Source organism: Pelophylax lessonae, assembly GCF_965119305.1.
Source record: "Pelophylax lessonae genome assembly, chromosome: 13".
Lineage (NCBI taxonomy): Eukaryota > Metazoa > Chordata > Amphibia > Anura > Ranidae > Pelophylax > Pelophylax lessonae.
This window is the reverse complement of record NC_138780.1, coordinates 76,326,787-76,343,796: the sequence shown is the minus strand read 5'-3', so window position 1 is coordinate 76,343,796 and position 17,010 is coordinate 76,326,787.

Here is a 17,010-nt window from a genome sequence, read left to right as displayed (position 1 = left end):
GGTGCGAAAGAGAGGGGGGAATCGAGAGCTGCGCGGAAAAGGAGGCAAGGGTGGGTAGAGAGAAAATGACGGTGGAAGGGGCGAGCGGAGGAGAAAACTTCCTCCCAGCGACAGTGAGGAGCTATGATGGAACTCCTGGAGCGGAATATGACATGGAGGGTGCGAAAGAGAGGGGGGAATCGAGAGCTGCGCGGAAAAGGAGGCAAGGGTGGGTAGAGAGAAAATGACGGTGGAAGGGGCGAGCGGAGGAGAAAACATCCTCCCAGCGACAGTGAGGAGCTATGATGGAACTCCTGGAGCGGAATATGACATGGAGGGTGCGAAAGAGAGGGGGGAATCGAGAGCTGCGCGGAAAAGGAGGCAAGGGTGGGTAGAGAGAAAATGACGGTGGAAGGGGCGAGCGGAGGATAAAACATCCTCCCAGCGACAGCAAGGAGCTATGATGGAGCTCCTGGAGCGGAATATGACATGGAGGGTGCGAAAGAGAGGGGGGAATCGAGAGCTGTGCGGAAAAGGAGGCAAGGGTGGGTAGAGAGAAAATGACGGTGGAAGGGGCAAGCGGAGGAGAAAACTTCCTCCCAGCGACAGTGAGGAGCTATGATGGAACTCCTGGAGCGGAATATGACATGGAGGGTGCGAAAGAGAGGGGGGAATCGAGAGCTGCGCGGAAAAGGAGGCAAGGGTGGGTAGAGAGAAAATGACGGTGGAAGGGGCGAGCGGAGGAGAAAACATCCTCCCAGCGACAGTGAGGAGCTATGATGGAACTCCTGGAGCGGAATATGACATGGAGGGTGCGAAAGAGAGGGGGGAATCGAGAGCTGCGCGGAAAAGGAGGCAAGGGTGGGTAGAGAGAAAATGACGGTGGAAGGGGCGAGCGGAGGAGAAAACATCCTCCCAGCAACAGCGAGGAGCTATGATGGAGCTCCTGGAGCGGAATATGACATGGAGGGTGCGAAAGAGAGGGGGGAATTGAGAGCTGCGCGGAGAAGGAGGCAAGGGTGGGTAGAGAGAAAATGACGGTGGAAGGGGCGAGCGGAGGAGAAAACATCCTCCCAGCGACAGCGAGGAGCTATGATGGAGCTCCTGGAGCGGAATATGACATGGAGGGTGCGAAAGAGAGGGGGGAATCGAGAGCTGCGCGGAAAAGGAGGCAAGGGTGGGTAGAGAGAAAATGACGGTGGAAGGGGCGAGCGGAGGAGAAAACATCCTCCCAGCGACAGCGAGGAGCTATGATGGAGCTCCTGGAGCGGAATATGACATGGAGGGTGCGAAAGAGAGGGGGGAATCGAGAGCTGCGCGGAAAAGGAGGAAAGGGTGGGTAGAGAGAAAATGACGGTGGAAGGGGCGAGCGGAGGAGAAAACATCCTCCCAGCGACAGCGAAGAGCTATGATGGAGCTCCTGGAGCGGAATATGACATGGAGGGTGCGAAAGAGAGGGGGGAATCGAGAGCTGCGCGGAGAAGGAGGCAAGGGTGGGTAGAGAGAAAATGACGGTGGAAGGGGCGAGCGGAGGAGAAAACTTCCTCCCAGCGACAGTGAGGAGCTATGATGGAACTCCTGGAGCGGAATATGACATGGAGGGTGCGAAAGAGAGGGGGGAATCGAGAGCTGCGCGGAAAAGGAGGCAAGGGTGGGTAGAGAGAAAATGACGGTGGAAGGGGCGAGCGGAGGAGAAAACATCCTCCCAGCGACAGTGAGGAGCTATGATGGAACTCCTGGAGCGGAATATGACATGGAGGGTGCGAAAGAGAGGGGGGAATCGAGAGCTGCGCGGAAAAGGAGGCAAGGGTGGGTAGAGAGAAAATGACGGTGGAAGGGGCGAGCGGAGGAGAAAACATCCTCCCAGCGACAGCAAGGAGCTATGATGGAGCTCCTGGAGCGGAATATGACATGGAGGGTGCGAAAGAGAGGGGGGAATCGAGAGCTGCGCGGAAAAGGAGGCAAGGGTGGGTAGAGAGAAAATGACGGTGGAAGGGGCGAGCGGAGGAGAAAACATCCTCCCAGCGACAGCGAAGAGCTATGATGGAGCTCCTGGAGCGGAATATGACATGGAGGGTGCGAAAGAGAGGGGGGAATCGAGAGCTGCGCGGAGAAGGAGGCAAGGGTGGGTAGAGAGAAAATGACGGTGGAAGGGGCGAGCGGAGGAGAAAACATCCTCCCAGCGACAGTGAGGAGCTATGATGGAACTCCTGGAGCGGAATATGACATGGAGGGTGCGAAAGAGAGGGGGGAATCGAGAGCTGCGCGGAAAAGGAGGCAAGGGTGGGTAGAGAGAAAATGACGGTGGAAGGGGCGAGCGGAGGAAAAAACTTCCTCCCAGCGACAGTGAGGAGCTATGATGGAACTCCTGGAGCGGAATATGACATGGAGGGTGCGAAAGAGAGGGGGGAATCGAGAGCTGCGCGGAAAAGGAGGCAAGGGTGGGTAGAGAGAAAATGATGGTGGAAGGGGCGAGCGGAGGAGAAAACATCCTCCCAGCGACAGTGAGGAGCTATGATGGAACTCCTGGAGCGGAATATGACATGGAGGGTGCGAAAGAGAGGGGGGAATCGAGAGCTGCGCGGAAAAGGAGGAAAGGGTGGGTAGAGAGAAAATGACGGTGGAAGGGGCGAGCGGAGGAGAAAACATCCTCCCAGCGACAGCGAGGAGCTATGATGGAGCTCCTGGAGCGGAATATGACATGGAGGGTGCGAAAGAGAGGGGGGAATCGAGAGCTGCGCGGAAAAGGAGGCAAGGGTGGGTAGAGAGAAAATGACGGTGGAAGGGGCGAGCGGAGGAGAAAACTTCCTCCCAGCGACAGTGAGGAGCTATGATGGAACTCCTGGAGCGGAATATGACATGGAGGGTGCGAAAGAGAGGGGGGAATCGAGAGCTGCGCGGAAAAGGAGGCAAGGGTGGGTAGAGAGAAAATGACGGTGGAAGGGGCGAGCGGAGGAGAAAACATCCTCCCAGCGACAGCGATTAGCTATGATGGAGCTCCTGGAGCGGAATATGACATGGAGGGTGCGAAAGAGAGGGGGGAATCGAGAGCTGCGCGGAAAAGGAGGCAAGGGTGGGTAGAGAGAAAATGACGGTGGAAGGGGCGAGCGGAGGAGAAAACATCCTCCCAGCGACAGTGAGGAGCTATGATGGAACTCCTGGAGCGGAATATGACATGGAGGGTGCGAAAGAGAGGGGGGAATCGAGAGCTGCGCGGAAAAGGAGGCAAGGGTGGGTAGAGAGAAAATGAAGGTGGAAGGGGCGAGCGGAGGAGAAAACTTCCTCCCAGCGACAGTGAGGAGCTATGATGGAACTCCTGGAGCGGAATATGACATGGAGGGTGCGAAAGAGAGGGGGGAATCGAGAGCTGCGCGGAAAAGGAGGCAAGGGTGGGTAGAGAGAAAATGACGGTGGAAGGGGCGAGCGGAGGAGAAAACATCCTCCCAGCGACAGTGAGGAGCTATGATGGAACTCCTGGAGCGAAATATGACATGGAGGGTGCGAAAGAGAGGGGGGAATCGAGAGCTGCGCGGAAAAGGAGGCAAGGGTGGGTAGAGAGAAAATGACGGTGGAAGGGGCGAGCGGAGGAGAAAACATCCTCCCAGCGACAGTGAGGAGCTATGATGGAACTCCTGGAGCGGAATATGACATGGAGGGTGCGAAAGAGAGGGGGGAATCGAGAGCTGCGCGGAAAAGGAGGCAAGGGTGGGTAGAGAGAAAATGACGGTGGAAGGGGCGAGCGGAGGAGAAAACATCCTCCCAGCGACAGCAAGGAGCTAAGATGGAGCTCCTGGAGCGGAATATGACATGGAGGGTGCGAAAGAGAGGGGGGAATCGAGAGCTGCGCGGAAAAGGAGGCAAGGGTGGGTAGAGAGAAAATGACGGTGGAAGGGGCGAGCGGAGGAGAAAACATCCTCCCAGCGACAGTGAGGAGCTATGATGGAACTCCTGGAGCGGAATATGACATAGAGGGTGCGAAAGAGAGGGGGGAATCGAGAGCTGCGCGGAAAAGGAGGCAAGGGTGGGTAGAGAGAAAATGACGGTGGAAGGGGCGAGCGGAGGAGAAAACATCCTCCCAGCGACAGTGAGGAGCTATGATGGAACTCCTGGAGCGGAATATGACATGGAGGGTGCGAAAGAGAGGGGGGAATCGAGAGCTGCGCGGAAAAGGAGGCAAGGGTGGGTAGAGAGAAAATGACGGTGGAAGAGGCGAGCGGAGGAGAAAACATCCTCCCAGCGACAGTGAGGAGCTATGATGGAACTCCTGGAGCGGAATATGACATGGAGGGTGCGAAAGAGAGGGGGGAATCGAGAGCTGCGCGGAAAAGGAGGCAAGGGTGGGTAGAGAGAAAATGACGGTGGAAGGGGCGAGCGGAGGAGAAAACATCCTCCCAGCGACAGCAAGGAGCTATGATGGAGCTCCTGGAGCGGAATATGACATGGAGGGTGCGAAAGAGAGGGGGGAATCGAGAGCTGCGCGGAAAAGGAGGCAAGGGTGGGTAGAGAGAAAATGACGGTGGAAGGGGCGAGCGGAGGAGAAAACATCCTCCCAGCGACAGTGAGGAGCTATGATGGAACTCCTGGAGCGGAATATGACATGGAGGGTGCGAAAGAGAGGGGGGAATCGAGAGCTGCGCGGAAAAGGAGGCAAGGGTGGGTAGAGAGAAAATGACGGTGGAAGGGGCGAGCGGAGGAGAAAACATCCTCCCAGCGACAGCGATTAGCTATGATGGAGCTCCTGGAGCGGAATATGACATGGAGGGTGCGAAAGAGAGGGGGGAATCGAGAGCTGCGCGGAGAAGGAGGCAAGGGTGGGTAGAGAGAAAATGACGGTGGAAGGGGCGAGCGGAGGAGAAAACATCCTCCCAGCGACAGTGAGGAGCTATGATGGAACTCCTGGAGCGGAATATGACATGGAGGGTGCGAAAGAGAGGGGGGAATCGAGAGCTGCGCGGAAAAGGAGGCAAGGGTGGGTAGAGAGAAAATGACGGTGGAAGGGGCGAGCGGAGGAGAAAACATCCTCCCAGCGACAGCAAGGAGCTATGATGGAGCTCCTGGAGCGGAATATGACATGGAGGGTGCGAAAGAGAGGGGGGAATCGAGAGCTGCGCGGAAAAGGAGGCAAGGGTGGGTAGAGAGAAAATGACGGTGGAAGGGGCGAGCGGAGGAGAAAACATCCTCCCAGCGACAGTGAGGAGCTATGATAGAACTCCTGGAGTGGAATATGACATTGAGGGTGCGAAAGAGAGGGGGGAATCGAGAGCTGCGCGGAAAAGGAGGCAAGGGTGGGTAGAGAGAAAATGACGGTGGAAGGGGCGAGTGGAGGAGAAAACATCCTCCCAGCGACAGCGAGGAGCTATGATGGAGCTCCTGGAGCGGAATATGACATGGAGGGTGCGAAAGAGAGGGGGGAATCGAGAGCTGCGCGGAAAAGGAGGCAAGGGTGGGTAGAGAGAAAATGACGGTGGAAGGGGCGAGCGGAGGAGAAAACTTCCTCCCAGCGACAGTGAGGAGCTATGATGGAACTCCTGGAGCGGAATATGACATGGAGGGTGCGAAAGAGAGGGGGGAATCGAGAGCTGCGCGGAAAAGGAGGCAAGGGTGGGTAGAGAGAAAATGACGGTGGAAGGGGCGAGCGGAGGAGAAAACATCCTCCCAGCGACAGTGAGGAGCTATGATGGAACTCCTGGAGCGGAATATGACATGGAGGGTGCGAAAGAGAGGGGGGAATCGAGAGCTGCGCGGAAAAGGAGGCAAGGGTGGGTAGAGAGAAAATGACGGTGGAAGGGGCGAGCGGAGGATAAAACATCCTCCCAGCGACAGCAAGGAGCTATGATGGAGCTCCTGGAGCGGAATATGACATGGAGGGTGCGAAAGAGAGGGGGGAATCGAGAGCTGTGCGGAAAAGGAGGCAAGGGTGGGTAGAGAGAAAATGACGGTGGAAGGGGCAAGCGGAGGAGAAAACTTCCTCCCAGCGACAGTGAGGAGCTATGATGGAACTCCTGGAGCGGAATATGACATGGAGGGTGCGAAAGAGAGGGGGGAATCGAGAGCTGCGCGGAAAAGGAGGCAAGGGTGGGTAGAGAGAAAATGACGGTGGAAGGGGCGAGCGGAGGAGAAAACATCCTCCCAGCGACAGTGAGGAGCTATGATGGAACTCCTGGAGCGGAATATGACATGGAGGGTGCGAAAGAGAGGGGGGAATCGAGAGCTGCGCGGAAAAGGAGGCAAGGGTGGGTAGAGAGAAAATGACGGTGGAAGGGGCGAGCGGAGGAGAAAACATCCTCCCAGCGACAGCGAAGAGCTATGATGGAGCTCCTGGAGCGGAATATGACATGGAGGGTGCGAAAGAGAGGGGGGAATCGAGAGCTGCGCGGAGAAGGAGGCAAGGGTGGGTAGAGAGAAAATGACGGTGGAAGGGGCGAGCGGAGGAGAAAACTTCCTCCCAGCGACAGTGAGGAGCTATGATGGAACTCCTGGAGCGGAATATGACATGGAGGGTGCGAAAGAGAGGGGGGAATCGAGAGCTGCGCGGAAAAGGAGGCAAGGGTGGGTAGAGAGAAAATGATGGTGGAAGGGGCGAGCGGAGGAGAAAACATCCTCCCAGCGACAGTGAGGAGCTATGATGGAACTCCTGGAGCGGAATATGACATGGAGGGTGCGAAAGAGAGGGGGGAATCGAGAGCTGCGCGGAAAAGGAGGCAAGGGTGGGTAGAGAGAAAATGACGGTGGAAGGGGCGAGCGGAGGAGAAAACATCCTCCCAGCGACAGCAAGGAGCTATGATGGAGCTCCTGGAGCGGAATATGACATGGAGGGTGCGAAAGAGAGGGGGGAATCGAGAGCTGCGCGGAAAAGGAGGCAAGGGTGGGTAGAGAGAAAATGACGGTGGAAGGGGCGAGCGGAGGAGAAAACATCCTCCCAGCGACAGCGAGGAGCTATGATGGAGCTCCTGGAGCGGAATATGACATGGAGGGTGCGAAAGAGAGGGGGGAATCGAGAGCTGCGCGGAGAAGGAGGCAAGGGTAGGTAGAGAGAAAATGACGGTGGAAGGGGCGAGCGGAGGAGAAAACATCCTCCCAGCGACAGTGAGGAGCTATGATGGAACTCCTGGAGCGGAATATGACATGGAGGGTGCGAAAGAGAGGGTGGAATCGAGGGCTGCGCGGAAAAGGAGGCAAGGGTGGGTAGAGAGAAAATGACGGTGGAAGGGGCGAGCGGAGGAGAAAACATCCTCCCAGCGACAGCAAGGAGCTATGATGGAGCTCCTGGAGCGGAATATGACATGGAGGGTGCGAAAGAGAGGGGGGAATCGAGAGCTGCGCGGAAAAGGAGGCAAGGGTGGGTAGAGAGAAAATGACGGTGGAAGGGGCGAGCGGAGGAGAAAACATCCTCCCAGCGACAGCGAAGAGCTATGATGGAGCTCCTGGAGCGGAATATGACATGGAGGGTGCGAAAGAGAGGGGGGAATCGAGAGCTGCGCGGAGAAGGAGGCAAGGGTGGGTAGAGAGAAAATGACGGTGGAAGGGGCGAGCGGAGGAGAAAACATCCTCCCAGCGACAGTGAGGAGCTATGATGGAACTCCTGGAGCGGAATATGACATGGAGGGTGCGAAAGAGAGGGGGGAATCGAGAGCTGCGCGGAAAAGGAGGCAAGGGTGGGTAGAGAGAAAATGACGGTGGAAGGGGCGAGCGGAGGAAAAAACTTCCTCCCAGCGACAGTGAGGAGCTATGATGGAACTCCTGGAGCGGAATATGACATGGAGGGTGCGAAAGAGAGGGGGGAATCGAGAGCTGCGCGGAAAAGGAGGCAAGGGTGGGTAGAGAGAAAATGATGGTGGAAGGGGCGAGCGGAGGAGAAAACATCCTCCCAGCGACAGTGAGGAGCTATGATGGAACTCCTGGAGCGGAATATGACATGGAGGGTGCGAAAGAGAGGGGGGAATCGAGAGCTGCGCGGAAAAGGAGGCAAGGGTGGATAGAGAGAAAATGACGGTGGAAGGGGCGAGCGGAGGAGAAAACATCCTCCCAGCGACAGCAAGGAGCTATGATGGAGCTCCTGGAGCGGAATATGACATGGAGGGTGCGAAAGAGAGGGGGGAATCGAGAGCTGCGCGGAAAAGGAGGCAAGGGTGGGTAGAGAGAAAATGACGGTGGAAGGGGCGAGCGGAGGAGAAAACATCCTCCCAGCGACAGCGAGGAGCTATGATGGAGCTCCTGGAGCGGAATATGACATGGAGGGTGCGAAAGAGAGGGGGGAATCGAGAGCTGCGCGGAGAAGGAGGCAAGGGTGGGTAGAGAGAAAATGACGGTGGAAGGGGCGAGCGGAGGAGAAAACATCCTCCCAGCGACAGTGAGGAGCTATGATGGAACTCCTGGAGCAGAATATGACATGGAGGGTGCGAAAGAGAGGGGGGAATCGAGAGCTGCGCGGAAAAGGAGGCAAGGGTGGGTAGAGAGAAAATGACGGTGGAAGGGGCGAGCGGAGGAGAAAACATCCTCCCAGCGACAGCAAGGAGCTATGATGGAGCTCCTGGAGCGGAATATGACATGGAGGGTGCGAAAGAGAGGGGGGAATCGAGAGCTGCGCGGAAAAGGAGACAAGGGTGGGTAGAGAGAAAATGACGGTGGAAGGGGCGAGCGGAGGAGAAAACATCCTCCCAGCGACAGCGAGGAGCTATGATGGAGCTCCTGGAGCGGAATATGACATGGAGGGTGCGAAAGAGAGGGGGGAATCGAGAGCTGCGCGGAGAAGGAGGCAAGGGTGGGTAGAGAGAAAATGACGGTGGAAGGGGCGAGCGGAGGAGAAAACATCCTCCCAGCGACAGTGAGGAGCTATGATGGAACTCCTGGAGCGGAATATGACATGGAGGGTGCGAAAGAGAGGGGGGAATCGAGAGCTGCGCGGAAAAGGAGGCAAGGGTGGGTAGAGAGAAAATGACGGTGGAAGGGGCGAGCGGAGGAGAAAACATCCTCCCAGCGACAGCAAGGAGCTATGATGGAGCTCCTGGAGCGGAATATGACATGGAGGGTGCGAAAGAGAGGGGGGAATCGAGAGCTGCGCAGGAAAAGGAGGCAAGGGTGGGTAGAGAGAAAATGACGGTGGAAGGGGCGAGCGGAGGAGAAGACATCCTCCCAGCGACAGCGAGGAGCTATGATGGAGCTCCTGGAGCGGAATATGACATGGAGGGTGCGAAAGAGAGGGGGGAATCGAGAGCTGCGCGGAGAAGGAGGCAAGGGTGGGTAGAGAGAAAATGACGGTGGAAGGGGCGAGCGGAGGAGAAAACATCCTCCCAGCGACAGTGAGGAGCTATGATGGAACTCCTGGAGCGGAATATGACATGGAGGGTGCGAAAGAGAGGGGGGAATCGAGAGCTGCGCGGAAAAGGAGGCAAGGGTGGGTAGAGAGAAAATGACGGTGGAAGGGGCGAGCGGAGGAGAAAACATCCTCCCAGCGACAGCAAGGAGCTATGATGGAGCTCCTGGAGCGGAATATGACATGGAGGGTGCGAAAGAGAGGGGGGAATCGAGAGCTGCGCGGAAAAGGAGGCAAGGGTGGGTAGAGAGAAAATGACGGTGGAAGGGGCGAGCGGAGGAGAAAACATCCTCCCAGCGACAGTGAGGAGCTATGATGGAACTCCTGGAGCGGAATATGACATGGAGGGTGCGAAAGAGAGGGGGGAATCGAGAGCTGCGTGGAAAAGGAGGCAAGGGTGGGTAGAGAGAAAATGATGGTGGAAGGGGCGAGCGGAGGAGAAAACATCCTCCCAGCGACAGTGAGGAGCTATGATGGAACTCCTGGAGCGGAATATGACATGGAGGGTGCGAAAGAGAGGGGGGAATCGAGAGCTGCGCGGAAAAGGAGGCAAGGGTGGGTAGAGAGAAAATGACGGTGGAAGGGGCGAGCAGAGGAGAAAACATCCTCCCAGCGACAGCAAGGAGCTATGATGGAGCTCCTGGAGCGGAATATGACATGGAGGGTGCGAAAGAGAGGGGGGAATCGAGAGCTGCGCGGAAAAGGAGGCAAGGGTGGGTAGAGAGAAAATGACGGTGGAAGGGGCGAGCGGAGGAGAAAACTTCCTCCCAGCGACAGTGAGGAGCTATGATGGAACTCCTGGAGCGGAATATGACATGGAGGGTGCGAAAGAGAGGGGGGAATCGAGAGCTGCGCGGAAAAGGAGGCAAGGGTGGGTAGAGAGAAAATGACGGTGGAAGGGGCGAGCGGAGGAGAAAACATCCTCCCAGCGACAGTGAGGAGCTATGATGGAACTCCTGGAGCGGAATATGACATTGAGGGTGCGAAAGAGAGGGGGGAATCGAGAGCTGCGCGGAAAAGGAGGCAAGGGTGGGTAGAGAGAAAATGACGGTGGAAGGGGCGAGCGGAGGAGAAAACATCCTCCCAGCGACAGCGAGGAGCTATGATGGAGCTCCTGGAGCGGAATATGACATGGAGGGTGCGAAAGAGAGGGGGGAATCGAGAGCTGCGCGGAAAAGGAGGCAAGGGTGGGTAGAGAGAAAATGACGGTGGAAGGGGCGAGCGGAGGAGAAAACTTCCTCCCAGCGACAGTGAGGAGCTATGATGGAACTCCTGGAGCGGAATATGACATGGAGGGTGCGAAAGAGAGGGGGGAATCGAGAGCTGCGCGGAAAAGGAGGCAAGGGTGGGTAGAGAGAAAATGACGGTGGAAGGGGCGAGCGGAGGAGAAAACATCCTCCCAGCGACAGTGAGGAGCTATGATGGAACTCCTGGAGCGGAATATGACATTGAGGGTGCGAAAGAGAGGGGGGAATCGAGAGCTGCGCGGAAAAGGAGGCAAGGGTGGGTAGAGAGCAAATGACGGTGGAAGGGGCGAGCGGAGGAGAAAACATCCTCCCAGCGACAGCGAGGAGCTATGATGGAGCTCCTGGAGTGGAATATGACATGGAGGGTGCGAAAGAGAGGGGGGAATCGAGAGCTGCGCGGAAAAGGAGGCAAGGGTGGGTAGAGAGAAAATGACGGTGGAAGGGGCGAGCGGAGGAGAAAACATCCTCCCAGCGACAGCGAGGAGCTATGATGGAGCTCCTGGAGCGGAATATGACATGGAGGGTGCGCAAGAGAGGGGGGAATCGAGAGCTGCGCGGAAAAGGAGGAAAGGGTGGGTAGAGAGAAAATGACGGTGGAAGGGGCGAGCAGAGGAGAAAACATCCTCCCAGCGACAGCGAGGAGCTATGATGGAGCTCCTGGAGCGGAATATGACATGGAGGGTGCGAAAGAGAGGGGGGAATCGAGAGCTGTGCGGAGAAGGAGGCAAGGGTGGGTAGAGAGAAAATGACGGTGGAAGGGGCGAGCGGAGGAGAAAACATCCTCCCAGCAACAGCGAGGAGCTATGATGGAGCTCCTGGAGCGGAATATGACATGGAGGGTGCGAAAGAGAGGGGGGAATCGAGAGCTGCGTGGAAAAGGAGGCAAGGGTGGGTAGAAAGAAAATGACGGTGGAAGGGGCGAGCGGAGGAGAAAACATCCTCCCAGCGACAGCGAGGAGCTATGATGGAGCTCCTGGAGCGGAATATGACATGGAGGGTGCGAAAGAGAGGGGGGAATCGAGAGCTGCGCGGAAAAGGAGGAAAGGGTGGGTAGAGAGAAAATGACGGTGGAAGGGGCGAGCAGAGGAGAAAACATCCTCCCAGCGACAGCGAGGAGCTATGATGGAGCTCCTGGAGCGGAATATGACATGGAGGGTTCGAAAGAGAGGGGGGAATCGAGAGCTGCGCGGAGAAGGAGGCAAGGGTGGGTAGAGAGAAAATGACGGTGGAAGGGGCGAGCGGAGGAGAAAACATCCTCCCAGCGACAGTGAGGAGCTATGATGGAACTCCTGGAGCGGAATATGACATGGAGGGTGCGAAAGAGAGGGGGGAATCGAGAGCTGCGCGGAAAAGGAGGCAAGGGTGGGTAGAGAGAAAATGACGGTGGAAGGGGCGAGCGGAGGAGAAAACATCCTCCCAGCGACAGTGAGGAGCTATGATGGAACTCCTGGAGCGGAATATGACATTGAGGGTGCGAAAGAGAGGGGGGAATCGAGAGCTGCGCGGAAAAGGAGGCAAGGGTGGGTAGAGAGCAAATGACGGTGGAAGGGGCGAGCGGAGGAGAAAACATCCTCCCAGCGACAGCGAGGAGCTATGATGGAGCTCCTGGAGCGGAATATGACATGGAGGGTGCGAAAGAGAGGGGGGAATCGAGAGCTGCGCGGAAAAGGAGGCAAGGGTGGGTAGAGAGAAAATGACGGTGGAAGGGGCGAGCGGAGGAGAAAACATCCTCCCAGCGACAGCGAGGAGCTATGATGGAGCTCCTGGAGCGGAATATGACATGGAGGGTGCGCAAGAGAGGGGGGAATCGAGAGCTGCGCGGAAAAGGAGGAAAGGGTGGGTAGAGAGAAAATGACGGTGGAAGGGGCGAGCAGAGGAGAAAACATCCTCCCAGCGACAGCGAGGAGCTATGATGGAGCTCCTGGAGCGGAATATGACATGGAGGGTGCGAAAGAGAGGGGGGAATCGAGAGCTGTGCGGAGAAGGAGGCAAGGGTGGGTAGAGAGAAAATGACGGTGGAAGGGGCGAGCGGAGGAGAAAACATCCTCCCAGCAACAGCGAGGAGCTATGATGGAGCTCCTGGAGCGGAATATGACATGGAGGGTGCGAAAGAGAGGGGGGAATCGAGAGCTGCGTGGAAAAGGAGGCAAGGGTGGGTAGAAAGAAAATGACGGTGGAAGGGGCGAGCGGAGGAGAAAACATCCTCCCAGCGACAGCGAGGAGCTATGATGGAGCTCCTGGAGCGGAATATGACATGGAGGGTGCGAAAGAGAGGGGGGAATCGAGAGCTGCGCGGAAAAGGAGGAAAGGGTGGGTAGAGAGAAAATGACGGTGGAAGGGGCGAGCAGAGGAGAAAACATCCTCCCAGCGACAGCGAGGAGCTATGATGGAGCTCCTGGAGCGGAATATGACATGGAGGGTTCGAAAGAGAGGGGGGAATCGAGAGCTGCGCGGAGAAGGAGGCAAGGGTGGGTAGAGAGAAAATGACGGTGGAAGGGGCGAGCGGAGGAGAAAACATCCTCCCAGCGACAGCGAAGAGCTATGATGGAGCTCCTGGAGCGGAATATGACATGGAGGGTGCGAAAGAGAGGGGGGAATCGAGAGCTGCGCGGAAAAGGAGGCAAGGGTGGGTAGAGAGAAAATGACGGTGGAAGGGGCGAGCGGAGGAGAAAACATCCTCCCAGCGACAGCAAGGAGCTATGATGGAGCTCCTGGAGCGGAATATGACATGGAGGGTGCGAAAGAGAGGGGGGAATCGAGAGCTGCGCGGAAAAGGAGGCAAGGGTGGGTAGAGAGAAAATGACGGTGGAAGGGGCGAGCGGAGGAGAAAACATCCTCCCAGCGACAGCGAGGAGCTATGATGGAGCTCCTGGAGCGGAATATGACATGGAGGGTGCGAAAGAGAGGGGGGAATCGAGAGCTGCGCGGAGAAGGAGGCAAGGGTGGGTAGAGAGAAAATGACGGTGGAAGGGGCGAGCGGAGGAGAAAACATCCTCCCAGCGACAGTGAGGAGCTATGATGGAACTCCTGGAGCGGAATATGACATGGAGGGTGCGAAAGAGAGGGGGGAATCGAGAGCTGCGCGGAAAAGGAGGCAAGGGTGGGTAGAGAGAAAATGACGGTGGAAGGGGCGAGCGGAGGAGAAAACATCCTCCCAAAGACAGCAAGGAGCTATGATGGAGCTCCTGGAGCGGAATATGACATGGAGGGTGCGAAAGAGAGGGGGGAATCGAGAGCTGCGCGGAAAAGGAGGCAAGGGTGGGTAGAGAGAAAATGACGGTGGAAGGGGCGAGCGGAGGAGAAAACATCCTCCCAGCGACAGCGAGGAGCTATGATGGAGCTCCTGGAGCGGAATATGACATGGAGGGTGCGAAAGAGAGGGGGGAATCGAGAGCTGCGCGGAGAAGGAGGCAAGGGTGGGTAGAGAGAAAATGACGGTGGAAGGGGCGAGCGGAGGAGAAAACATCCTCCCAGCGACAGTGAGGAGCTATGATGGAACTCCTGGAGCGGAATATGACATGGAGGGTGCGAAAGAGAGGGGGGAATCGAGAGCTGCGCGGAAAAGGAGGCAAGGGTGGGTAGAGAGAAAATGACGGTGGAAGGGGCGAGCGGAGGAGAAAACATCCTCCCAGCGACAGCAAGGAGCTATGATGGAGCTCCTGGAGCGGAATATGACATGGAGGGTGCGAAAGAGAGGGGGGAATCGAGAGCTGCGCGGAAAAGGAGGCAAGGGTGGGTAGAGAGAAAATGACAGTGGAAGGGGCGAGCGGAGGAGAAAACATCCTCCCAGCGACAGTGAGGAGCTATGATGGAACTCCTGGAGCGGAATATGACATGGAGGGTGCGAAAGAGAGGGGGGAATCGAGAGCTGCGCGGAAAAGGAGGCAAGGGTGGGTAGAGAGAAAATGACGGTGGAAGGGGCGAGCGGAGGAGAAAACATCCTCCCAGCGACAGCGATTAGCTATGATGGAGCTCCTGGAGCGGAATATGACATGGAGGGTGCGAAAGAGAGGGGGGAATCGAGAGCTGCGCGGAGAAGGAGGCAAGGGTGGGTAGAGAGAAAATGACGGTGGAAGGGGCGAGCGGAGGAGAAAACATCCTCCCAGCGACAGTGAGGAGCTATGATGGAACTCCTGGAGCGGAATATGACATGGAGGGTGCGAAAGAGAGGGGGGAATCGAGAGCTGCGCGGAAAAGGAGGCAAGGGTGGGTAGAGAGAAAATGACGGTGGAAGGGGCGAGCGGAGGAGAAAACATCCTCCCAGCGACAGCAAGGAGCTATGATGGAGCTCTTGGAGCGGAATATGACATGGAGGGTGCGAAAGAGAGGGGGGAATCGAGAGCTGCGCGGAAAAGGAGGCAAGGGTGGGTAGAGAGAAAATGAAGGTGGAAGGGGCGAGCGGAGGAGAAAACTTCCTCCCAGCGACAGTGAGGAGCTATGATGGAACTCCTGGAGCGGAATATGACATGGAGGGTGCGAAAGAGAGGGGGGAATCGAGAGCTGCGCGGAAAAGGAGGCAAGGGTGGGTAGAGAGAAAATGACGGTGGAAGGGGCGAGCGGAGGAGAAAACATCCTCCCAGCGACAGCGATTAGCTATGATGGAGCTCCTGGAGCGGAATATGACATGGAGGGTGCGAAAGAGAGGGGGGAATCGAGAGCTGCGCGGAGAAGGAGGCAAGGGTGGGTAGAGAGAAAATGACGGTGGAAGGGGCGAGCGGAGGAGAAAACATCCTCCCAGCGACAGTGAGGAGCTATGATGGAACTCCTGGAGCGGAATATGACATGGAGGGTGCGAAAGAGAGGGGGGAATCGAGAGCTGCGCGGAAAAGGAGGCAAGGGTGGGTAGAGAGAAAATGACGGTGGAAGGGGCGAGCGGAGGAGAAAACATCCTCCCAGCGACAGCAAGGAGCTATGATGGAGCTCTTGGAGCGGAATATGACATGGAGGGTGCGAAAGAGAGGGGGGAATCGAGAGCTGCGCGGAAAAGGAGGCAAGGGTGGGTAGAGAGAAAATGAAGGTGGAAGGGGCGAGCGGAGGAGAAAACTTCCTCCCAGCGACAGTGAGGAGCTATGATGGAACTCCTGGAGCGGAATATGACATGGAGGGTGCGAAAGAGAGGGGGGAATCGAGAGCTGCGCGGAAAAGGAGGCAAGGGTGGGTAGAGAGAAAATGACGGTGGAAGGGGCGAGCGGAGGAGAAAACATCCTCCCAGCGACAGTGAGGAGCTATTATGGAACTCCTGGAGCGGAATATGACATGGAGGGTGCGAAAGAGAGGGGGGAATCGAGAGCTGCGCGGAAAAGGAGGCAAGGGTGGGTAGAGAGAAAATGACGGTGGAAGGGGCGAGCGGAGGAGAAAACATCCTCCCAGCGACAGTGAGGAGCTATGATGGAACTCCTGGAGCGGAATATGACATGGAGGGTGCGAAAGAGAGGGGGGAATCGAGAGCTGCGCGGAAAAGGAGGCAAGGGTGGGTAGAGAGAAAATGACGGTGGAAGGGGCGAGCGGAGGAGAAAACATCCTCCCAGCGACAGCAAGGAGCTATGATGGAGCTCCTGGAGCGGAATATGACATGGAGGGTGCGAAAGAGAGGGGGGAATCGAGAGCTGCGCGGAAAAGGAGGCAAGGGTGGGTAGAGAGAAAATGACGGTGGAAGGGGCGAGCGGAGGAGAAAACATCCTCCCAGCGACAGTGAGGAGCTATGATGGAACTCCTGGAGCGGAATATGACATAGAGGGTGCGAAAGAGAGGGGGGAATCGAGAGCTGCGCGGAAAAGGAGGCAAGGGTGGGTAGAGAGAAAATGACGGTGGAAGGGGCGAGCGGAGGAGAAAACATCCTCCCAGCGACAGTGAGGAGCTATGATGGAACTCCTGGAGCGGAATATGACATGGAGGGTGCGAAAGAGAGGGGGGAATCGAGAGCTGCGCGGAAAAGGAGGCAAGGGTGGGTAGAGAGAAAATGACGGTGGAAGAGGCGAGCGGAGGAGAAAACATCCTCCCAGCGACAGTGAGGAGCTATGATGGAACTCCTGGAGCGGAATATGACATGGAGGGTGCGAAAGAGAGGGGGGAATCAAGAGCTGCGCGGAAAAGGAGGCAAGGGTGGGTAGAGAGAAAATGACGGTGGAAGGGGCGAGCGGAGGAGAAAACATCCTCCCAGCGACAGCAAGGAGCTATGATGGAGCTCCTGGAGCGGAATATGACATGGAGGGTGCGAAAGAGAGGGGGGAATCGAGAGCTGCGCGGAAAAGGAGGCAAGGGTGGGTAGAGAGAAAATGACGGTGGAAGGGGCGAGCGGAGGAGAAAACATCCTCCCAGCGACAGTGAGGAGCTATGATGGAACTCCTGGAGCGGAATATGACATGGAGGGTGCGAAAGAGAGGGGGGAATCGAGAGCTGCGCGGAAAAGGAGGCAAGGGTGGGTAGAGAGAAAATGACGGTGGAAGGGGCGAGCGGAGGAGAAAACATCCT